The 24,831-nt window shown below is 44.6% G+C and overlaps 1 protein-coding gene across 1 annotated transcript in view; it reads right to left on the reverse strand.

Annotated features, from left to right (window-relative positions):
- Positions 1-24,573, reverse strand: part of EMP2 (epithelial membrane protein 2) — a 336,071-nt gene extending 311,498 nt beyond the window's left edge. The window contains exon 1 of the mRNA XM_077448853.1: positions 24,421-24,573. The gene's annotated coding sequence lies outside the window, so the exon portion shown is untranslated. The remainder of the gene's footprint in view (positions 1-24,420) is intronic.
- Positions 24,574-24,831: the final 258 nt, after the last annotated feature.

The raw sequence follows: 24,831 nt of genomic DNA on the forward strand, positions 1-24,831 counted from the left end.
TTCAGCCATATTGTACTTCTGGCTGAATTTACTAATGCCGAAGACCTTGCAGCTAACTTTACACTCAGCTGAAGCATCCACCATATACCTGACTGCATTCAAGATCAGGGGAAAGATTAAGAGATCTTTGTGAGACGTACCCGCCTCTACATGGCTTTTTAGTCTTTCCACCCAGCATTCCAAGTTCCTGGCCACCACCCTGGCAGCCATAGCCGGGTTGAGACTAACTGATGCTGCATCCCAGGCTTTGAGGATGGAGTCAGCTTTTTTGTCCATCGGATCCTTTAAGATTCCCATATCCTCAAAGGCTATGTCCGTGCACCTAGAGACCTGAGAAAATGCTGCATCAACTCTAGGCTTCTTGTTCCATATCTCCGAGTCCTTGACCTCAAAAAGGGGAACCTCCTCCTGAGGGACTTTGAGAAAAAAGGGTCTCTTTCTGGGTCCTTCCACTAACTGAATCGTTTTGTTTTGTCCATCCCCTGGTACATCTTGTCGTAGATTGACAATTGTACCTTTTCGTCCTGAATTTCCATAGTTGTGTAGCTCGCCCTTAAAAATTTAATCTACCTCCTCTAGTGATAGCTTGTACCGAGAGGCCCTGCTATCTTCTTCCTCTTCCTCCTCTTCAGAATCCCTGAGGGAGACAAGAGTACTCCCCCCTTCATCGCCTGAGTCCTCAGTCTCTATTGTTTTAGACGACAATGCCTTAGGACCTAGGAGGTAGGTTCTGAGGTTCAGCCTGCCCTGACAGGTTTTGTACCAGGATGGACCTGACCGAACTCAAGCGAGTTTGTCAGCTCTTTGACCGAGGAAAACGGGTCCTTATACTGCTGGGATGTCTCCTCCTCCTCCACCAATTCCTTGATACAAACTCTGCACATTGCCTTCTGCCACGAATCCCTAATGGGGTTCTTGCAAGAAGGGAATTTCGTCTGGCTTGATTTAAGCTTTCCTAGTGACTTTTCCTGAAACGGCATACAGTTTGAACTCATTTAGTGACTAACTGCTAACAGACCACCACCAAGCCAGTGCAGAGACCAACCACCAACAGGTAACAAGTGAGACCCCTGAACCATGCTGCAGAGTCCGAGTGACGTCACCTCTGACCCTGTAGCGACAGGCCCCCTCCCCCCGACAGGGAGGAACACAAAGACCCATACAAGCAACCCATAAGTTAGAAAGGAAGGCGCCACTGCACCCCACATACCTGGGCTGAACCAGTGCTAGGGGCGCCTGCCTCCGCCATGGCTGTCTTGCCCTCGTCCATGCCGAGTAGGACAGCCTGTGTCAGAATTCTGCCATTCCTTTGAATTTCCTGGCCGCCGCATCATCAGCGCTGGTTGGAAGCCCCGGTCACCTGACCCGCCCCTAGTACCTGCGTTCCAGGCGATTGGAACCACAGCACCACACCCCTCAGAGCCGCCTGCGTCACCGGAAACAGCGCACTCGTCGGCCAGGACCTGGATCCAAGAATGGGGATATGCCACTGACCTGCAGCGACCCTCCCTGAGCTAACCAGCAGACTCCAGGCACATGACGCTGGCCCTGACTCCCCTGAGATGGCGGGACCGGGAGCACCAGACCACCCCTCGCCCCTGGGAGGGGCTGCTGGCAGGCCAACTCCAATACAAACATCACCACCGGTTAGCCTGCTCTCCCCCTGAGAGAGTGTAGCTTCCCTGGTTCCAGGCACATGCTTCCACCATGGAGGAAACACAATAACTGGAGCCATGGTGGAAGAGGGGGAGTTTTTAAAGTGGGCTTGTGTTTCCCGAGAAGGTGGAGCTACAATCTCTCCGGGGGTTGTCCTGAAAGGTGATTCGAGAAAAAGAAAAGCATACAGGGGTGGCCAGCACACCTAGGACATAGTGGGTTATAGTTTGGGTGGTATTTAGCAATTCTCGCTGGGGCGAGATACGTTGTGTATAATGTATAGTTGTGTCAAACAATCAGAATTCTTCTTGGCGTTTTCTTGTATTCTGTCCCAGTCAGATTCTGCTATGGGGCCTACAGCCCACTCCCAACAGGTTCTAGCCATATCAACAATCTGCATAACCAAGCGGGTGCATAATATATTACAGAGGGTGGATATCAGTTTTGTGGGTTCTACAATTACATTTACCAAGGATGGGGTTTGCAGAATTGGAAAACAGTCTGAGAAATGGGTTTGACGGGCATGCCTTAACTGTAGATATCGGAATGGCATAGGGGAGGCCAGCTCAAATTCCTCCTTCAGTGATTGGCAGTGTGGTACTCCAAGAGGGACAAGTACCTGGTACAAGAATAACACCTCCCTAGAAGCCCATATGTCAATGTCCAGTATTAAAGGTCAATTCCTATAGTTGTGGTTTATGCCGTAGGGATAGTGTGTGTCGCTCTCTCAATTATTTTGAGAGCAAATCGCCCATATACGTTTATGGTTTAGTAGTATGGAGTTTCAGTTGTTGACTACATCTCTATGTCCCTTGCTTTAAATAGCACTTGTAGGGGAGATTGCATGCTGTAGCCTGGCATCCGTCTTGTGGAGATGATAAAAAAAATAAAAAATTAAAAAGAGTTGGGCCACTATATAGCATGAATGGAAGTCTTGAAGAGGTTGGATTTTTAAGAGTACACCGGGCTAATTTATGCCTACTAGGTTCCCAGATAAAAAGGTGTCGAGATTACTAGCAAGTGTTTTTAGTGGTATTAGAACTGGGGAGTGCCAGAACACAAAAACTTGGGCAGTAGGATCATCTTAGTAAGACCTAGAGAAAGTCTTGCCCAGGAACGCGTACAGGTTTTTAGAAAAGTGGATAATGGTTCTATGTTAGTAATATACTCTTGGGGCTCTCTGGTAATCTGTACTCCTAAATATTGGATAGAGGATACCCTATTTAATGGGAGGGAAGCAGAGCATCTAGGTTGTGGAAAGGGGTCTAGGGGTAGAATTTGTGATGTGGACCAATTTATGCATAGTCCTGAGTGTTTCCAAATTCTTCAATGGTCTTGAGGGCAGCATATAGAGACGGGCCAGTATCCAACAGGTATAGGATCACGTCATGCACGTACAGGCTCACCATCTCCACAAGTGGGCCCAAGTGGAGACCATGAATATCTAGATACATTCTAAGTGATATGGCCAACGGTTTCACGGCAAGCGTGTACAACAGTGGGGACAGTGGGCACCCCCGTTAGGTACTGCGCCCAAGGGGGAATATGGCCTGAAGTCCAACCGTTTACTGCTACCCGTGCCTCCAGGGAGAAGTATAGTAGCTGCACCTATTTTTAGTGAATTTACTAGAAGCTTCTTGATATAAATATGAATTTCAAGAACTCCATGCTTCTGCTGTTTGGCTTCCCTCCTCGCTGTAACAATGCCTCACAGGCTTCAAACGTAATTCCAAGGTCGCATCTGGACTGGGTTCTTCTCACATTACTTATAGCCAGACGTAACATTTTCCATCATTGGATTTCCAAATCGCCTCCCGGAGTACCCGGAATCATAACCAAGCTCAAATCTGCTATGTACAGGGAACAATTGCACGCCCACACCTGCGGCCAACAGAGCTCTATGCAACTGCACAAAAAAGTCCACCACATGTGGTATCCCTGTACTCAGGAGAAGCAGCAGAATTTTGTACTGCCCTGCCATTTTAGCACCTCAAGAAATGAGATAGGCATTCATAAATTAAAAGCTGTGTAAATTCCGGAAAATGTACTCTAGTTTGTAGACGCTATAACTTTTGCGCAAACCAATAAATATACGCCCATTGACTTTTTTTTTACTGAAGATATGTGGCTGAATACATTTTGGCCTAAATGTATGACTAAAATTTCGTTTATTCGATTTTTCTTATAACAAAAAGTAGAAATATCTTTTTTTTTTTTCAAAATTTACAGTCTTTCCTTTTATATCGTAAAAAATAAAAAATAAATCAAATACCATCAAAAGGAATCTCTATTTGTGGGAAGAAAAGGACGCAAATTTTGTTTGGGTACAACATTGCATGACCGCGCAATTACCAGTTAAAGCAGTGCAGTGCGAAATTATAAAAAGACCTCTGGTCCTTAGGCTGACAATTGGTTCGGGGCTTAAGTGGTTAAGTGTGGCGATCATGATGATGACCATTTATCACATCATAGTTTGGCTCCTTTTTAAATCTTGACAAAAAAAAATCAATAAAATAAAAAAATAAAAATCACCCAGCTAGCCCTGATCAAAAAAAAGTTTACATGCCCTGGAATAATCAATTACAAAACAAAATTCAAGTTAGTCTTAAGCCCTATACACACACTATCAGTTTTTTCTGCTGAGTTTTTCCTTCAGATTTACCAAAACCATGTAGTGCAAGGGCCTGCCTAATTGCATACAAATTGAAACTCCTAAGGTTTGACCTCATATTATATGGTTTTGGTAAATCTGAAGGAAAAACTGATAGTGTGTATGGGGCTTTATTGGTAACTTGTTTTCCAGAAGTCTTTGAGGACAGCACCCGAGACAGTGACCCCCTCCACTAGACCACAGGAAAACACCTTGTTCCTCCAGAACTTTGAAGGGAGGCACCACCCTACCACATCTCAGTTGTAGGAGAAGGTCTTTCCCCGGCTGGAACACATATACGTTAGTCACAGCATAACACATCAAATAGGGCAGGTTGTTGCTGTCCTGAAAGACTTCTGGAAAACAAGTTACCGTTAATAACTTGAATTTTCCTTAGGATGTCTTTGGGGATAGCACCTGACAGCATAACAGACTTACGCCCTTAGTGTGAGATAATAACCTGCAGGACCTTTATGTCAAATGCATGATCGCTGGCAGATGTGAGATGTAGGCTGTTATGTCACACATAGGTGCGGAAACTTGACCACGTTGCAGACTTGCAAATTTGTTAAGGGGTGGCACCAGCTCTGTCCAAGTGGCTGCAAGCGCTCTGGTTGAGTGTGCCTAAATTCAATCTGGTGGAGACAACCCTGCATGCAAAACATTGATCTGAACTGCAGATGATGAATCACGCTTTCCCTCTTCACCACCAACCTGAGATAATTCTGGGACTGGAGTGAGATTCGGATATGCATCCCTTAGGCTCCATGCACACTGGAGCTCATAAACCGCAGTTTATTGGAGTTTGGGCGTTTTTTTTTGTTTTTAAAAGCCCATAAACTCCACTCTATGTTAGCCTGTGTGTCCATGCACATATGGACATTTTTTATCTTTAATGAGCAGGGGAGTTTATGGGCTTTTTTCTGAACGTCAGAAATTTGCGTTCAAAGTGACGTTTTTCACCTCCAAAAAAACGACAAAAGCCGATAAACGCACATAAAAACACACATTAGTGTTCAGCATTCTATTTTTTTCAATTCATTGTGGATTTTTGGAGTGTCCTCTGTGGATTTTTATTGAAAACGTTCATAAACACTAGTACAAAACGCTGTTAAAAGCACCTTTTTCAACCAGCGTTTTCTGCCAGCAATCTGGTATTCAGCTTTTTTGAGCTTCAGTGTGCATGGAGCCTTAAACCTATTGATGCCGTGTAACAGTTGAACAAAATGGACTCCATCTTGAACTTTATGTACTTGATGAATTTGTTCAGCGGAATTTAACTGTTGGCTTTAAAATAATATATATCTATACATCTATATATCCTGTTGGCACTTGGATCACTACACCCTGCTGCATCAGTTCTCTTAAAGAGAACTTCATGACCAGGGCTTTTACTGGATCCTTTGAGGTATTCATCACACGATATCTATGGGGGGGGGGGGGGGGGGGGTTCCATAAACTATTGTGTAGCCCAGAGAAAGAGTGGTCAGTATAAAATTATTTTATGTTGCCCAACCGTTGCGGAAGGAAATTTTGCAGCCTTCTGCTCACCCACAGGGTCGAGTCATTTGGATTTTTTTTTTTTTTTTTTCCAGCTTGCATGGGAGGATGGAAAAAGACCAATTCTTCCTACTTTACTGGGACTTGCTGTCCCTTCTTTAACAAGAAGCACTTCTTCATATCGTCAGTCCTGTCTGGAATGTTATCTAGATTAGGGCCAAAGAGGAGGCCACCTTGAAAAAGGAATGCCACAGAACGTGCTCTTTGATGCACCTGGCCAAGTCTTCAGCCATAATGCTCTTCTTGGCAAATTTGTTAGGGCTGCTGATATAGCCGACATTCTAATTGCTTTGGCTGAAGCATCTGCTATATGTACAAATATATAAGGGGTCCATATAAGGAACTTGGTGTCAAGTTATTCACTTTACAGTCAACAAAGAGGACAAGTGGGCACTCTTTATGTCTAGAGGAAAAAAAAAGAGATTTCATCTCCAAATATGGAAAGGTTTCTTCACAGTAAGAGCTGTGAAAATGTGGAATAGACTCCCTGCAGAGGTAGTTCAGGCCCTTCTTAAAGCGATCCACTGAGCTGGCCAGGATTATGTCCTAAGTGTACAGAACATAACTGGGTACTGACATTTATAGGTAAAGTTGATCCGGGGAAAATCTGATTGCCTCTCGGGGGGAGGGGCGGCGGATAATGAGGAAGGAATTTTTTCCCCTGCTTTAGCAAATTGGATCATGCTCTGCTGGGGTTTTTTTTTTGCCTTTCTCTGGATCAACTGTGGGTATATGGGATTGTATGATTTTTTTTTTTTTTTTGATTTTTTTTCAACCTGACTATGGGCTACTGCAGAGGACAAAAGCTAAAAATAAAAAATTATTATATCAAAAACATCCTGTTTGGGTGAATCCACTACTATACGAGCCATTAGCTGGTTAACCCAATACTCCAGGTTCCTGGCTATGCATGTCGTGGCCATAGTTGGCTTTAAATTGCTCATGACCAATAGATTCATACGCTTATTCATTGGATCCCTTAGAAACCCCCATGTCTTCAAAAAGCCAGGTCAGTGGATCTAGAGACCTTGTCCCATACCGCAGAGGGGTCTTCCTCAAAATGGAAAGAGTCTCATGGGCTCTTGGGGGGAAGGGGTTTCTCTCTCCGGTTCCTGTTTTTTTATGGAGCCCGAAATTACAGAATGAATAGGAAATGTCCTAGGGTAACATGTATGGTTCTTAGAAGCCCATTAACTTCTTCCAGGGATAGTTTGGACTTGAAGGGTGCCACTTAAAACCCTTCACCCACCACCAAATCATCAATGGAAGGTGCGGGGGGGGTTTCCCTGGTAGAAGGACCTTCTGACAGTCTAAAACTGGGGTAGGAAGTGAACCCCCGAGAAGACACTGAAGTGGAGGGCTAACTAGCAGCCAGATTAACTAAAGAGTCACAGAAAGTTTGAATCATGGCATATAGTTTCTTCTTTAGGCCTGATTCACACATGCATTTTTAGTGCTTTTTGCAGATTTGCACCACAGTCCATTTAACATGGTTTCCTATGGAACATGTTCTGTAGTGCAAATCTGCAAAATGCACTGAAAACGCATAGGTGTGAATAAGGCCTTACCGTGGCAACAGATTTCTCTTTAAAGTGATGCAAGCACTGCATAGAGCTTTTTTTCTAATTTTCTCCCATCTTGGCCTTGCATGAGGAGCATCTCTCCACCCCCACCGAGGGAGAGTTCACACCCATGTGATCCGTTAACTGTCTGAATTCACAGTTCAGACTGAGAACTGATCTGGGGGAGTCATTAACTTTGTATTGACACTCCCAGCAGTTCGCATAGGGCAGTGTGAACTGGCTGCAATTCAGGTGCGATGCGGAAACCCACACTAGAGTGACAAGGTTTCCGCATTGTGCCAGTGTGAGCCTTAGAGATGTAGCATTGTAACCCTTTTTCCTGTAAAAGATCTTCCACTGAGAGCTTGCAAAATATGAGAGTACTCAAAAAAGGAGTCCATGGAAGGCACTGTTGACATAGCCTTCCCAGGAGGGAAGCTGAGAGGCCAGGGCTACTTTACCTGTGCCTAACGAAAAGCAGGTGGATGAATTTACCTCTAAATAAACACACACACACACAGTATACGGATTTTGCCATAAAAATGGGTATTATTTAGAGGTCTGTATATACTTGAGATTTGAAGGTTTATGGTGAAAAAAAATTTTTTTTAACAGGGTAGATTGTTAAACCTGCTCATCTTAAACCCATTTAAAGCAGTAACTCCCCCCACCCCCATTTTCACAAATTATAAAAAAAAAATAAAAAAAATGCTTTGCACATTGATATGAAACCAACATTTATTAAAGTGGAGTTCCACCCAAAAATGGAGCTTCCGCTTTAAGGGAAGGTGACCCTCTGACATGCCATGTATCACTGGATCCTGGGACAGGTAAGTTTTTTTTTTTTTTTTTTTTTTTTTTTAATAATCAAAAAAGTCAACAGCTGCAGTATTTGTAGCTGTTGACTTTTAAAATTATTTTTATTAAATGGAACTCCGCTTTAAAACAACTTTTTACTTTAACTTAAGACTGGTTTCCTGGTTCAGAGAGGCACAGGTTATGTTACCCAGGTTTTAAAGTTGCATTATGGGAACTTTCTGTCACATGTTCCAGGAAGCAGGCCCACAATTTTAGGTAGCGTTCCAGAAGTATAGGAAGATGGATTAACCTGCCTTTTGTAAAAAAAAAAAAAAAAAAAAAAAAAAAAAAAAAAAAAAAAAAAATGGGCACCATTAGAAGAATAGGGAGGAAAAGTAAAAAGCTATGCAAAGAAGGGGAAAAATAAATAAATAAAAAAAATTAAAAAAAAGCCTGCAATTATGTTTGTAGATTGCCATTATTTCTAAATATGTCTTTGCTGCGTTTTTATGAGAAGGGCGAAGCTCCTCTTTAGAGTCCCCGGTGTAACCTTTTGTAATGATCTAATCTTCCTGAGCATTCAAGTAGAGGGCAGTTGACTGACAGTCAAGTGTTAAAACTAGTATGACATGGGAAAATAAAATAAAAAACCCTAATCGGAGCCATTTACCATCAAAGACTGCAAAAGAGTTTTATGGAGATTATTTTTGTTTCTGCCCTGGTTCACATAGGTGTAATTTGACGTGCCAAATCGGCAGCAATGACAGTCCTAATCAGTGCGACACTGCCTTTTGCAGTTCCTGTGGTGCAGTGCCTAAGCCAGTTACTATGGCATAAACAAAAAAAAAAAAAAAAAAAAAAAAAAAAAGCCAGCACACCTCAGCATTTAGCATTTTTTTTCTGCCAAAAAACTCCAATCAAACCAGGTGTTTTTTTTTTCCCGCCTCTAAAAACCATTGAGCCTAAAACATGCACGGATACAAGATAATACTGAGCTGCTTCTACAGGCAAAACACAAAACTCTTGTAGTAGCAGCGATTTTTAAAAGGGACTGCAGAACCAGCAAGGTTTTTCACCTTTATGCATTAAGGTGAAAAACCGCCTGTGATGCAGCAGCCCCCACCCCTTCCACTTACCTGAACACAGTCTTTCCAACAGGGACAAGCACACCGGTTCCGACTTGGGTACTGATTGGATTGATAGCAGCGTAGCCATTGGCTCCCACTGATGTCAATCAAATCCAATGACGTGGGAGCCAGGGCTAAGTCCTGCTGTCTGTGTCAATGGGCGCAGCAGCAGTACAGGGGCACCCGAGAAGAGGAGTAGTGAGGGACCCCAGGGTCACTCTGTGCAAAACCAACTGCACAGAAGAGGCAAGTAGTTTTTTTTTTTGTTTTTTTTTTGTTTTTTTTCCACAAAGGAACCCTTACATATAACTTTAAAGACAGGAGTGCCACCTGGGGGGGGGGGGGGGGGGGGGGGGAATTCAGGCTTCCACTTGAGGTATAGTTCCGCTTTAAGCCAGTGGTGCATGGAGACTAAGGCTGGGTTCACACTGCAGCGGTGATGAGAATCGGATATGATTCGCATCTCAGTGCAAATCACATCCGATCTCTGTGCGATGCGAGTTCAGCCATACAGATAGTATGGCTTTATTTGCATCGCACCTGGCCCAAACTCACACAGGACCTTTTTTGGTCCGCAGCAGAATCGGATCGCATGGGTGTTCACACCATGCGATCCGATTCCTGTCGGAGTTTGCAGATCGCACTGCGATATGCGAACTGATCTGGGGGTGTCAACTTTTCACTGACACTCCCAGCAGTTCGCATAGGGCAGTGTGAGGCATGTGATGCGGGAACGCAGCGGAATCGCAGCTTTCCTGCATCGCTGCAATGTGAACCCAGCCTAAATGATACATAATTGTATTTTGTCAGCTGAGGAAAAATGATCAGGTAGAAACCAAAAATAATTTTGCATCATTTTTATTCGAAACAAAAGTTGGTCAAACAACAACTTTAACAATACTAATCATGTGTGTTACATAGTTAGCAAGGTTGAATAAAGACACCATTCCATCGTGTCTACAATTGTCCCTATCCCAGTACATTGCACACTCACATCGGTCCCTACCCTCAAGGAGCCCACAATCCAAGGTCCCCATTCATATACTAGGGGTTCAATTTTGGACAAAAGTCAATTAACCTACCTGCATGTCTTTGGTGTGTGGGAGGAAACCCACACAGGCACAGGAGAACATGCAAACTCCAGGCAGGTAGTGTCGTGGTTGGGATTCGAACCATCAACCCTTCTTACTGCTAACCACTACACCACTGTGCGATCATTACAAGGCCTTTATTTTCAAGTAAGGTTAACTGCAGGAAAAAAAAAAAAAAAAAAAAAAAAAAATATAGGCATAGCTTGTGTACGCTCCTACATAGCAGAAGTTGTATTATGTAGCTATTGCTTGCTTAAAGTGATATGGCCTTCGTTTTACTTACCTGCTCTGTGTATGGTTTTGCACAGAGCAGCCCCAATCCACGTCTCAGGTCCCCCCTCTAGCACTCCAATCCAGACCCCTCTATCCTGTCTAATGGACCTCATTTACCAACGGAGAGCAGTTTGGACCCACCCTCCCCCCCCCCCCTCTTGCCTTACTGGCCACGATTGACAGTAGCCAACAAGGGAGGGAGAGACCCGGGAGAGCAGATGCTCTTGTGCACATCACTGAATTGAGATGGGACACAAGTTTTTTTTTTTTTTTTTTGCACACAGAAGAATGCATACAATATATAAAAAAAAAAAAAAAAAAAAAAAAAAAAAAAACACAACAGACACAAAACACACACACACACACACACACACACAAACACACAAACACACAACACAACACAACACACACAACACACACACAACACACACAACACACACACAACACACACAACACACACACAACACACACAACACACACACACACAACACACCTTGAGCCTTTACAACCACTTAAGGGCCAGAAGGATTTGCCCCCTTAATGACCAGGACATTTTCTGTGATTCACTAAAACCCATCAGTTAAGCGAGTTTGGGTACAAACAAAAGTGTTATGTCCTTTCTAAACCCCCCCCCCCCCCCAAAAGGGCTTTTTGGTGGCATTTGATCACCTGTGTTTTTTATTTTTTTTATAAAATCCCCCCCCCCCCCCCAAAAAACACTTATCTTCTACAAATTCTTAGTCAAAAAACTATGTATGCATGCATATATTGATTTGCGCAAAAGTTAACAAATCTACAGCGCCAGCTACTGTATTCTGACCTCTGGCTGTTAAATACCAGAACATTGAAAGAAAGCAACCAATGTTTATCCAATATTCAAACTGGCTTCCTCAAAAAAAAAAAAAAAAAAATTTTATTCTGCCTGGGTTCGCACTTGTACAGTGTGGGACATGCGATTTGGATAGGAATCGGACCACATTCATAATCTTTGCATTGCAATTTGAGCTTATTTTGTATGGGCTGAATTCACACACAAAAAAAAAAAAGAAGAAGGGGGGCAGGCACTTTTTTTCCCCCCCTGCACCTCAATTAGATTGCATGGGGTGTTCACACCCATGCGATCCAATTCTTGCAGTCTCACTGCATTTTATGTTGAATATTCACAGATCACATGAATGGAGTGCGTCTTCAATGTGGTTAAATCTCATAGTTTGTTACACATTGCATATGTGGACTGGAGCTGAAGTAAATTGTGCCAGAGGGTAATAAAAGGGCCACTCACAAGCACAAAGTGCCTGGTTCATTATAAAATTGGCTGAAATTCAGTGTATGGCCAGCTTTAGAATGCATTAAAACCTGTCATGCTATGAAACACAATAACTTGATAAATATAAATTTTCTATACCTATATTTATTCCCTCTCCCAAGGAGAATAGTTTACAAGAGGAGATGAATGGAGACAAACGCCACACCCAAAAATCACCTAAACTTCATTATTGAGAAATTCTCCCCGTGGGAGTTTCCTCCCACACTCCAAAAAACATGCTGGTAGGTTAAGTGTCTCCAATCTAAAAATGGCCCTAGGTGGTTTATGTATAAAGAGGGCAGGGACAAAATGTGAATGCTAGAATACACATACATATTATATCTATACACACACGGGTTGATTTACTATAGGAAAAATCCACTGTGCACTACAAGTGCATTTGGAAACGCAGTCGCTGTAGATCTGAGGGGGGGGGGGGGGGGGAGATATATGAAACGAGGGGAAGCTCTGCCAATTTCCATAATTCAATCACGTGCAAGTAAAAGTTCACAGTGGATTTGCCTTTAGTAACTAAACCCCAGTGTGTTTAGATCAGTGACACATCTATGTTTACACTGCAGAATTGCTCATAACAAATTCATTGAGCATTTACATTAAATATAATATTTAGACCAATATTTTCAGTCAATTGCAAAGCGGAAAAGAAAAAAAAAAAAAAAAAAAAATTGATAAAGAATCTTGTTTGTTTGTGAAAGCTAATAAAAAAAAAAAAAAAAAAAAAATCAAATGGAAAGGAGAGGAGCTTAATTGTTAAGGGGAATTTTTACACCTATGTTTTATGGTAAGGCAAACATTATGACAAAGCCTCTTACATTTGTTTTGCAATTTCAATAGTCCAATAAATTGAAGAAACATATCTGCATTTCAGTGCACTCCAACACACACACACACACATTCAAATGGACCCCCAATTATTTCTGCAAATCAACTACCAGTAGATACCAGCAATGCACAATTGTGGGAAATTGAAGCTGCCATACATAGCTTGCAATACACTGAATTTCTGCTGAATTGGCCAAAACTGGCTGCCCCTGTCAGCGGCACCTTGCTTGAGAAAAGTTGAGTGTTCAATAGACTTGTCAACGGGACAGAGTGGGGGGTTACTTACTGGTAACGTTCTTTCCCAAAGTCTTTAAGGACAGACACCTGAGAGAGCTTGGCTCCTCCCCTCTGTAGGAAACACCTGCGCCAGACTTCTATAAATTAACTCCTCCCCTGCTGGCTCCTCAGTTCTTTAACCACTTGCTGTCAGCCCTATAACAGATACACGGCGGCATAGTGGTTTCAAAATCCTGACCGGACGTCATATGACGTGATCAGGATTTTGAGCCACTGCGTGCCCCTGGGGGTGCGCATCACGGCGATCTTTGTTGCGGGGTGTCAGACTGACACCCCGCAACTACGATCTCGGTAAAGAGTCTCCGGAGACTCTTTACCACGTGATCAGCCGTGTCCAATCACGGCTGATCACAGTGTAAATAGGAAGAGCTGGTGATCGTAGAGGAGAGCCGATCGGCTGATCCTCTGACAGGGGGGTCTGTGCTGATCGATCAGCACAGCGCCCCCCCCCCCCCCCCCCGGATGCCCACACTGGACTGCCAGGGACGCCAGACCACCAGGGATGCCCAGCACAAGGTATGCCACCCTAGATCACCAGGGATTCCAGTCTGTGCCCAAAATGGATGCCAGTGCCCACAATGGGCATCACTGATAGGCGGCATTGTATTGTACTAATGCATGCCAATCAGTGCCCATCAATGCCACCTCAACGGTGCCCATCAGTGAAGGAGAAAAACGTATTTACAAAGTTTTTTTTTTTTTTTTTTTTTTTTTTTTGTTTCAAAAAAGAGTTTTTTTTTTTTTTTTTTTATTTATTTATTTTTCCCCACAAATAGAGCTTTCTTTTGGTGGTATTTGATCACCTCTACAGTTTAATTTTTTGCTAAACAAATAAAAACATACCGAAAATTTTGAAAGTTTTTTTTTTTTTTTTTTTTTTTTTTTCGGTATGTTTTTATTTGTTTAGCAAAAAATTAAAAACTGTAGAGGTGATCAAATACCACCAAAAGAAAGCTCTATTTGTGGGGAAAAAAAAAAAAAAAAATGTAATTTGGGTACAGTGTAGCATGACCGTGCAATTGTCAAAGTGCGACATCGCTGAAAGCTCAAAATTAGTCTGGCCAGGAAGGTGTTTAAGTGCCTGGTATTGAAGTGGTTAAAGAGCACTTCCAGTCCAGTGGGAAAACACAAGAACATATGATACAGGAAATGTGATACAATTAATTATGTGTAAAGGAAATCTTTATGTATTGATATACATCTGGGTGGGTACCCGGCTGTCCCAAAAGACTCCGGGAAAGAACGTTACAAGTAACTTCACCCCCCCCCCTCCCCCATCGACTTTCAGGACAGCCACCTGAGAGGATGATAACCGAGCGCTTACCCTTAGGGTGGGACCACAGCTTGCAAGACCTTGCGTCCAAAGGTCTGATCTTCAGCTGACCATAGGTCCACTCTATAGCGTCTTACAAAAGTGGTAATGCTGGACCATGTTACCGCTTTACAAATCTGTTCCAGTGTTGCTCCAGCTCTCTCCACCTATGACGCTGCCATTGACCTTGTGGAGTGTGCCCCGATTCCCTCTTGGATCTGCATGCCTCCTAACTTGTAAGCCTGTTCTATGGCTTCTCTTAGACATCTGGTTATTGTGCTTCTTGAAGCTTTATACCCTTGCCTAGTTCCAAAAAAAATAAAAAATAAAATAAATAGACTCCATCTTTCTAATTGTTTTGGTTAATTCTGAATAACGCAAGTTTACTTCTTGCTCCCGAGAAGTATTTGAACATAATGACGGTAACAATTTCTTGGCCTCTATGAAATTTCGAGGCCACTTTGGGCAGAAATCCCGGGTCCATTTTAAAGATTATGCGGTCTAGGAAAGTCTGGCGGGGGGGGGGGGGGGTCTGATTGATAAAGCCATCTCGCAGACCCTTTTGGCTGTAATAGCCACCAAGATTATTTCGTTAAGCATCAGCATATTCAGGCTGCAATCTTTTAATGGTTCAAAAGGGGTCTGCTGTCATAGTGTGCAACACTGACAGGTCCAACTTTGGAAAGGTTGTACTCTGTTCCAGCCTCTGTCTGCTCATGGATATAAAAAAATAAAATAAAAAAAAAAAAAGTCTGACTATCCATGGATTTGAAGCTAAAATCTTTCCTGGTAAACTGACAGCACTGACACCTGACTTTAAAAAATGTACTGAGGCTTAATCCTTTGTCTACACCACTCTGTAGAAATTCAAAGCCCTTGTACACACGGTCGGACATGCCGACAACAAAATCAGTTTCGGACAAAATCTGACAGGTGTTGCATGCACACGGTCGGACAATCCGATCGTTCATAAGATAACGTTATTTCGTTACGACGGGACTACGTTCAGGCTTTGGTCTAGGAATTTGATTTGAGCATGCGTGGCACTTTGTCCGATCGTCTGTAGAGAATTCCGATTGGACAAAGTCCGATCGGATCATGTTGTCGGAATTTTTTTTATAGCCCAGCTCTAAAACGGTCAGATATTCTGACAGAAAGTCTGAAGGAGCCCACATACGGTCAAATTGGACATTTTCCATTGGAATGTACAACGGCTAAGACTCTGGTAGATATTACGTGTCTCAACCTTGCTGCTTTTCAGCAGTGTTTCTATTAAACGGCACAAGAGCCGTTTTGCTTTTAGCAGCTGCTCCTCAGATACCAGGCAGCTTATTTCTACCTTTCCATCTGGGGACAGTACACTGGGCCCTGGGATAGTATATCTTCCTGGACTGGTAGCAACCAAGGGGGCTCTATGGTGAGTTCTTTGAGCATAGAGAATCACGGTCTCCTCGACCAGTGAGGTGCTACGAGAATTAGTGATGTGTTCTCTGTATGCAATTTTTTTTATCATTGCTGGTAGTAGTACTGGTGGGGGAAAGGTATAACATTTGCTGAACGCCCACTTCTGCATCTACTCAGAGCAGAATGCTTAAACTTTACTGCAAAGCAAAGTCTACCAGAGGCAGGGGCGGATCCGGGGGGGGCAATAGGGCAATCGCTCCATCCGAGAATGCGGGTTACTCCGCGGATGATCGGACAGGCAGCTCGGCAGGCGACAGCCCGCACGCGGTTCCGCGGATGTCGTTCCGGGCGGGTGACAGCCCGCGGGCGGGTGAGGTTGGGACAGCTGGGCGGCTCAGTGTTCAAGCAGGGAGATGACATCTCTCACTTCCCTGCATCTCTGCAGTTCCGCCCTCACTGTGCAGGAAGCAGTGGGCAGCAGAGAGATTACATTATCTCTCTGCTGCCTAATTTCACTCTGGGAACAATCCGCAACGTGTGGCAGGTGACATGGCAAGTGACAATCCGCAATGTGTAGCAGGTTACGTGGCAAGTGACAATACGCATTTGGTGACAATGTGCAGTGTGTGGCAAGTGACACCCTCAGGGGCCCCAACTGATTCTGCATTATGGTGAGTTGAACCATTTTTATATTACAATGTAATAGAAATAATGCGCTTCAATCATCCTGAGACCATGCGACAATACCAGCCATTTTCCAGATAAATTGCCCCCCAAAAAAATACATTTTCTAGCAGTGCCCCTCCGAGACTAAACTCTGGATCCGCCCCTGACCAGAGGTATTCCCCATTTTGGTGTAATCTGGTCGAATACCTCCTGTTTAAGTACCCAATCTCCTCTTACCTTCTTCCTGCTGAGGAAATCTGCCACTTTGTTTAAATCCCCGTTTAAAGTGGACTGCTGAAAATAAAGGGAGAGCATGTTTTTCTCTCCCCATTTCAAGATTTCTTCTGCTAAGGACCACACAGCTCCACTTCTGGTTCCCCATTGTTTGCTTATATAGGCAATTACCGACGAGTTGTCTCTCTCTCTCTCTGCAACCCAAATATCTCCGGATGCAATGCCCATTCTCCTGGATCCAGCATCTGTCGACTCAGTCCGCCTGACAGTTCTCCACTCCCGGGATGTAAATGGCCGACAGGGCCGGTACATGTCGCTCTGCCCACCAAAGTATGTGAGCGACCTCCTGTGCAGCGGCTGAGCTTCTTGTTTCCCCTTGGCGATTGACGTACGCCATAGCATTGTCTGACTGTATCCTGATCGGACGCCCTTGAATTCTCATCGACCATGTGTAGAGGCACAGCCTGATCGGCAACTCAGATTCTTCCATCAACCAGAGGCCCTGAGCAGACTGAACCTCCATCACTCCACCCTATCCGGATAGACTGGCGTCCATTGTGATCACCATCCATTTCAGAGGAATGAATGATTTTCCAGACTGAATCACCGGGGATCTCAACCACCAAATCAGCGAGTCTGACTGACTCACCTGATCTGTCGATCCAGGGACAACTGAGATTTGTCCCATTTTGTCAAAATCTCCTTCTGCAGGACTCGTGTGGAACTGGGCATAAGGTACTGCCTCGAATGAGGCTACCATGAGCCCCAGTACTTGCATGCAAAAGCGGAGCGACGACCACTTGCAGTTCATCAGCAGTTTTACCATGGATCTGAGAGTCTGCAGTTTGTCTGAAGGGAAAAAAAAAAAAAAAAAAAAAAAAAAAAAAACACTCTTGCTTCCATGGAGTCCAGAAGTAAGCCTAGGTACACCAGACGCTGGGTCAGCACAGTTACCGACTTCTTTAGATTCAACAGCCACCCAAATTCTTGCAGGGTCCGCATGGTGATCGCCACATCCTCCCCTAATTCTGAGGCGGAAGATGCCCTCAGGAGGAGATCGTCTAGGTATCCCACAAGCACGATCACACGTTGTTGCAGCAATGCCAAAACTGGAGCCAGTACCATGGAAAAGACTCGGGGGGGGGGGGGGGGGGGGGGGGGGGCTGATGTCAGACCAAAAGGAGGAGCCACAAACTGAAGGTGGGCTTCCCTGACTGCAAATCACAAACTTGATGCTAAAGGCAAATGGGTATGTGCAGGTATGCATCCTGGATGTCTATGGATGCCAGGGAGTCCCCTTGATGGAGTGCAGTGACTACTGAGCAAACCGATTCCATTCTGAACCTCTGCACTCTGGGCTTTCAGGAAAAAAAAAATAAAAAAAATAAAAAAAATAAAAACACGGATGTACCCCTTCCTTCTCTGGAACCACAAACAGATTTGAGTAGAATCCCTGGAACCGGTACAATCACCCCGCAATTCAGCAAATCCCTTACCGCCCCCAAGAGGGCCTCCCAGTGAGCCGGGGATACAGGTATGCTGGGAGGAGAAGAATCTGTTTGGCGGCCAAGAGAGGAACCATCTTGTAGCCTGTGGAAATCAGATCACAGACCCATAGGTCGGATAACCGAGAGGACCACTGGGCTGCAAACTTCTGAAGGCGACCCCCCCACCCGAGACATGGGTGGGGGCAAACCTTCATGCGGTAGCACTTTTATTCGCAGGCTTGCGGTTCCAGGGATGCTTTTGACCGTCCATGGGCATCCTGTCGGGCTGGGGACACTTTGTTGAAGCTCCGAGCAGACAAAAAAGCTGTTTGTGAGCGGATTGTGGTTACTTTATTTAACCTGTATACTGGGGGGGTCCACGTCCGGAGGAGCCGACCACTTTTTGAGAATGCCTTCAAAGGGATAACGCACCGCCATGTATTTGGGGACTGAAAAAGTCCATTGTGGGCGACTCCATTCCTTGTAAATGAACTTGTCAAAATAAGTCAGATATGGGAACACCTTAGGTGAACGTGCTGGCTTGCAGGACCCAAAAGGGACCGGTACATCAGCAGAGGGATCCGCTGGCTACTGAATCTTCAGGGTATCACGCACAGCTGTGATAAGTGCTCCAACAAGCGCTTTGTCGCACCCGGGCGGGGACTCATCCTCACTATCCCAACAGTCCTGGTCAGCGTCATCTGACAAGACGTGGCAGGTCACCAGCCTCAGCAGGACCCGAGTCTGCATCAGAGCTCTCCCCAGAGGACGGGGGGAAATAGTGGCCTTTCTTCCCATGCACCACCTCCATCTTGGCAACGAATGAATTGAGGACAGCAGTCAGGGTGTCCATGGGCACTGTGCAGTCTGCAGGTGACCCAGTTGCAATTGCCTGGATTTCGGGAGAAGAAACACTAGTTTCTGAAGCCATGCTGACCCTACCCCGTCTGCCACCCGAAGGGGACTTAGGACACTGACAGTCCCACCCTCCTTGCTGCCACCGACTGAGGGCTCTAACCCGCCGGACTCACACCCCCCCGAGGAGTTCTGCGCTGTTCACAGCAGTGCCTGTAGACCCCTAGTGCTCCCAGGTGCAGAGGAAATCCAAACTGTCGGTGGCAGTCCGTCAGAAAGATCACTAAAAACAATCTGAAAAACGTGCTCAGACTACATAAAAACACCCGCCCAGCATCCAGTAAAACAGACAGGCAGCTGCTTGCTGGAGAACACTGAAACGTGCTCAGGCTTCTCGAAAATGGCCGCCAGTGTCCTGAATAGGGAAGCACTGGGAAAATGGCTGCTTGAAGTCCAGAAGATCTACTGCCCTTGCCCACACCTAAAATGGCAGCCGGCCAGAGTGGCAGAGACACAGCGCGACCCTCATAGGCACCTCCCAGGAGCAAAACAAACAGGATCCAGGCACCACCCACCAGCTAGTCCCCTATCCCAGGTGAAAGCCCTCAGCGATCTCACACACAGCTCAGTACCACATGCAGCACCCCCCCCCCCCCCCCAGTGAGGGGGAGGGAAGAGGAGAGGGAGGTGAGGGACCCCCGAATCGGCCTCCCAGGGAATGCCCAGCTGCTTAACCCTGCCAGGCAGGAAGAGCTGTACTTACCAGTCCTGAAGCTGGGAGACATTCTATTGTAGATCTACACCTGATTAGTATAGGGTAGCTACTGGCCTCAGCATACTGACGCAGACATCAGTAGACTGGTCATATGTATGCCCCGGAGCATAAAAGCTCACCGACCACCTCTGGAGCTGAGGTATGTCATGGCCTGCCAAGCCGTAGCCGCGACCTGCACACGCTCGATGGCTGAACTGGGGAGACTACAAGGATAAGGGTATCCAGCCTGTCACCCAACCAGCTGTTGATTGAATGATCCTGTGATCTTCTATATTGCGCAAAAATCCAAGCTTCTGCATTTAAAAAAAATAAAAATAAAAAAAAATAACAAAAGCACGGACGGATGGGCCCGCAGGGTTTCTAGGTCCTTCTACTTTACTAGGCAAAGTAAAACCGATGATGCTGCTTTGCAGGGTGGAGGGTTGTAGCCTGAGGGACCGCCTCCCCGGGCGGAAATAAGAGTTCTGAGTGTTGTGTTACAACTATGCCTAGGATTCTCCTAGTGATAACGAACAACCCATTTGTTACAGAGAGGAGCTGTGTCGGTCGGTGAATATAAGAGAAAATAAAAATAACAGAGAGACAGGGACTCCATCAATGCACTAATATAGATGCAGTTTAGTGCAGCCTAAGGCCAGGTTCACACTGGTGCAATTTTAGACATGAAATGTGATTCGCCCCACACTACTGTGCAGATCACATGCGATGCATACAGATTGTGATACATACAGATTGCGATGAGACTTCAGCCATGCATTCACATCAAAAAGGTGCAGGACCCTTTTTTGGTCCGCTCTGGAATGTGAACAACATGCCATTCGATTTCAGCACCATTTGACAGTTCGCATGTGGAGGCTCAATAACTTTCTATTGACAGCCGCAGAGGTTCACACAGGGCAACGTGAACTGCCAGCGAGTCCTATGCAATGCACAAACCAGCACTGGTTCCACATTCACGCTAGTGTGCACCGGCACTAAAATTTGTATATTGCCTATTGAGATGTATACATCAGACCAAAGAAGGACAAATAAGGCTGCAGAAGGGACAGAGGGGTTCAGTCTCAAAACTGGGGCAGTTCCTCCAATTGCAGGACACATGGGAGCCATGTATCAGATAGGTCCTCACATTGTGATGGGTATGCTGATCCTAAAAAAGGAGATTATACAGTATGTGGAGAAATTAAAGCGGTCTTAAATCCTAGTGGCGGCTGGTGGTAATTTTTTGGGGGAAGGGGGCGGCAAACAGTATGCACCGACACACCCACCCCCCAGTTGGCTGATAATCCATCGCTTCACTAAGTGCTAACAGCTTCCCCTGCTCTCCACAGGTCATCATGGCGTCAGCTTCCGTCTCCTCCCTCCCCCTCGGCCAATCGGAAAACAGCTCTCATACCCACTTCTGATTGATCCTCAATCCGACTAGTGTTTCAAGAGGGAAAATTAATTTGCTGTTGTAAAACCTAGGTGGGCTCATGGCGCAATGCCTTGCACTAGGCGCTCACCCCATTTTGAAGCCTGTTGGCTTATGGCTCTAAGCAGTTGCAAAAAAATAAATAAAAAATGTATATAGAAACCCCCCCGTCGCTGTAGTTCAGGCATCCTGAAAAGGGGCCAGACGCATGAATAGGGGGTGGCCATGGATAGATTCATGCATCTATCCATTATACATATTGGGGGTGGCGCTCCTAATGGATGGGCCACCACTGTTAAACCCAAAGATGTAATATGTTACAGCTTTCCAATCATTACATGTGGTGGTTTTCTTTTCTAAAGCTGGATACACATACAATTTTTTTTTTTTTTATTGTTCAATTTCCTTTAGATTTACCTTCAAATATGTAGTGCAAGAGCATGCCTGATTGCATACAATTTGAAAGCGTTTAGTTTTGACCACATATTATATGTTTTGGTAAATCTAAAAAGTTAAGTTGTACAAGAAAATTGTATGGTGTGTAGCAAGCTTTAGGCCTTGTACACAAGGTATGAAAATCAGAAGGGGGGGGGGGGGGAAGAGAGTCTCGTCTCAAGACAAGCTGTCTACTTATTTTCGGATCGTTATTACGGTACATTCGACAGACAATTTGACTTACTTTAGACAAAAGCAGGATGTGCAGTCTATACAATTTTTTGGATGTGAACTCAAAACATCTTCAGATGGTCAGTACAGAAACTGACACAAGACAAAAAAAAAAAAAAAAAAAAAAAAAAAAAAGTACAGACACGCATGCTCCGAATCAAGGAACGAGCCTTGTAATCTAGAATTTACATTTATGACGAGGCAATTGATGAAATGTCAAAATGCAGTGCACACTCTCACCTTCTTTAATAGGATAACAATGAAGCCACTTTGCTGGTGATACTGATGAAGTTATGGCAAACGCATGTTAAAAAAGGCATTTGTTTTGTACGATCTGAAAAAGTGCAAATCAACGCTCAAACTTCTACTACCCCGTTTCCCCGAAAATAAGATCTAGTGTGATTGTTGGTGATGGCTGCAAAAAAAAAAAAAACACAACACACCCCTACCCCCCAAATAAGCCCTACCCCCCCCCCCAAATTAAGCCCTACCCCCCCCCCCCCCCCCAAATTAAGCCCTACAAGGACTTAAACTAGAGCTTATTTGGGGGGGGGGGGTGTAGGGCTTATATTGCAGCCATCACCGACAATCACACTAGTAATTTAGTAAAATGCTTGCTTATAGAAATGTAATGCGGTGCTACATACAAACCATGTGTTAAAATAAAAAGCCTAATCCGTTCCCCAGAGTAGTAAAACGTCACTATGGTAATGTTATATTGCACTGGTCAAAGAGTGTAAAAATTATTATATACATACCCCTTGCTATGCCTCTTACTAAATAACTTGGACTGTCTACTTTCTACTAATTTTCGGGCTTCAAGAAATGGAGATAGGCTGTCAGTACATCGGGAATGATCAATTTATAGATAGTCCCCAAACTGGGATGTTTCACACAGCCTAAATAATTTGGGTTATTTTCACCAAAGAAATGTAGCAGAATACACTTTGACCTAAACTAATGAAGATTTGCATAATTTTATAACTTGAAAGAAAAAATTATATTAAAATAAAACCCTTTTCTAAATTGTCTGCCTTTTCCTCTTTAGTTAAAACAGTGGTGTTTAAAATAGCACCAAAAGAAAGTGCCTGGTGTGTGAACAAAATGACAAAAACGTTGTTTGGGTAGTGTTGCATGACCACGCAATTGTCATTTTTTTAAGCGAGATGCACTGAAAGCTGAAAATTGGCCTGGATAGGAAGGAGGTAGATGTGGGGGGAAGCAAGAGCATTCGATGCACTAGCAGATTTGGATTAGCTAAACAGGTTGAAGCCAGCTAAAATGTTATCAATGGTGGTCTATCCATTAGATCTACATACAGGGCATCAGATGCATGGATTCCAGTCGTGGGGGGGGGGGGGGGTAATTTTTTTTTCAAAGCATGAGATTAGAGCCAGGGGCTCTAATAGAAAGAGGGGGGAGGGGCAGGCACAGAGCACTACACTCCAAGGCCACCCAGTTGTGTGGCAATAACGGAGGGAGGGGATACCTTGGTCAAGTCCGTTTGCCGATGGAGCACCAGCCACCACTGCACGTTATAAGCAGTTTAAAAGGTTTTTCTTTTTGGATACCTAACTAAACATAAGCTGGTCATCTCAATCTTCTAAAGCAGTGGTCATCAACCCTGTCCTCAGGACTCACCAACAGGCCAGGTTTGCAAGATTAAAAAAATAAATAAAAAAAAATTCCCCCCCTCACTGGTATCATTTGCTGCTCAGGGATTGGTTTTGCATACTAGAATAAAATACTGCAATGTAAAACATAAAACCTGGCCTGTTAGAAGGCTCCGAGGACAGGGTTGATGACCACTGTACAGACTACCTGGCAGAACCACCCAGTGAAAACAAAAAAGGAAAGACCAAAAAATAAAAAGGGAAGGGGCAACTGCAGTGACAAATCTAATATAGCACTTTAAAAAGGAGATTATATAGCGTATAGAACTATAGCAAGATTGAAAGCGTTAAAATGCAGCAAGAACTTGATTCCACGCTTAATTTGCAGTGACCATAAAGCATCGTTAAGCACATTCTTCATGAGGGAGGGAGGGAGGGAGCCCCCCCCCCCCCCCCTCCACCCTGGAGGCATCTCAGGAGATAGGTGATTGTTTGCACTTCAGCAAATTTCAGCCACCTCACCTAGGAGAACCAGGCTCCTGCGGAGTTATTTATTCCACATTACTCGCTGACGAATAAACTTCGTAAAACAGCAACAGAATACAAAATGCAACACAAGAAAAAGATACAATGCGTACACGATAAAAAAAAGAGAGGTCACTCCTAGTACAGGATGAACGGCAGCAACACATGCCTGAACTTTCCCTAAAAAATACGGACTTTAATTGTCAGGAGGAGCTCATTAGGAGGCGAACCTTCCCGGGGTTTGATGTGTGCCCCGTCCTCCTCAGTGAGGGCTACAGGCTGAAAACTACCTATCGAGGCTCGACTCACCTGAACAGCTCAGCCAGACACGTCCTGGGTGATGTGCAGTTGCTGGAGCCGATGAATTTGAGACTTGTTTTGAACCTCTCCCTCACACCACACCAGTTCCCGCCCCTTCTTCCCTTGCCTGGATTATGAGGTCACACGTAAGAAGGGTGTGGACTGACTAAAATATAGATTCCACACTGTAGAAAGCAAGAGAGAAAAAAAAAGTTTGAAAGGGAATCTTTTTTCCTATCCCACTGGAGATTTCAAATTCAAAAAATGCCACTTAGTCCTATGTTGTTCAGAATGATTATTTAGAGCAAACTCCACCCTAACAAACTACAGCCTACTATCAGGGGGGTAGGAATTGCTTCAGTCCCACACAGCCAGATGGCGTTCAGGTTAGATCACCCCGAGCCGGAATTTTAGGTAATA

Source organism: Lithobates pipiens, unplaced genomic scaffold (assembly GCF_037356315.1).
Source record: "Lithobates pipiens isolate NorthernLeopardFrog02 unplaced genomic scaffold, aLitPip1_a1.2 Scaffold_22, whole genome shotgun sequence".
Lineage (NCBI taxonomy): Eukaryota > Metazoa > Chordata > Amphibia > Anura > Ranidae > Lithobates > Lithobates pipiens.